Source organism: Corvus brachyrhynchos, unplaced genomic scaffold (genome assembly GCF_000691975.1).
Source record: "Corvus brachyrhynchos isolate BGI_N302 unplaced genomic scaffold, ASM69197v1 scaffold101, whole genome shotgun sequence".
Lineage (NCBI taxonomy): Eukaryota > Metazoa > Chordata > Aves > Passeriformes > Corvidae > Corvus > Corvus brachyrhynchos.
The window spans coordinates 2,062,870-2,063,271 of record NW_008237239.1 but is presented as its reverse complement, the minus strand read 5'-3'; positions in this window follow the sequence as shown (position 1 = coordinate 2,063,271).

Genomic DNA, 402 nt, shown 5'->3' with positions numbered 1-402 from the left:
TGGGGCCGAGAGCGCTCCGGGCCTCCTCAAGCAGTGCCCCCACACATGTCACCTCCCACTGCTCACACGTGCCCTGAGCCATGGACGCGCCTCCTGCCCCGCCAAAAAACACGCGGGGAAGCCCTGCGAGCTTCCCCCACCCTTCTTGGTGGACAGAGCTGGTGTAAAACCCGGCTTCGGCTCTTCCAAAAACAGCTCTGCTGTAGTCAGAACAGCTTCTCGGACGATGGGAGAGCGCAGGGTTTGGCAGCAGCAGGTCTGCAGATATCCCTGCCTGCCTCTTGCTCAGCGGGCTGTGATGCGGCCAGCTCGGGTCCCCAGGCATATAACCCCTTAAATAAGCAATCCCCGGGGATTAATCCTTGGGGGCCCGTGGAGGAGAAGCGGGTCTGCTCTTTGGGA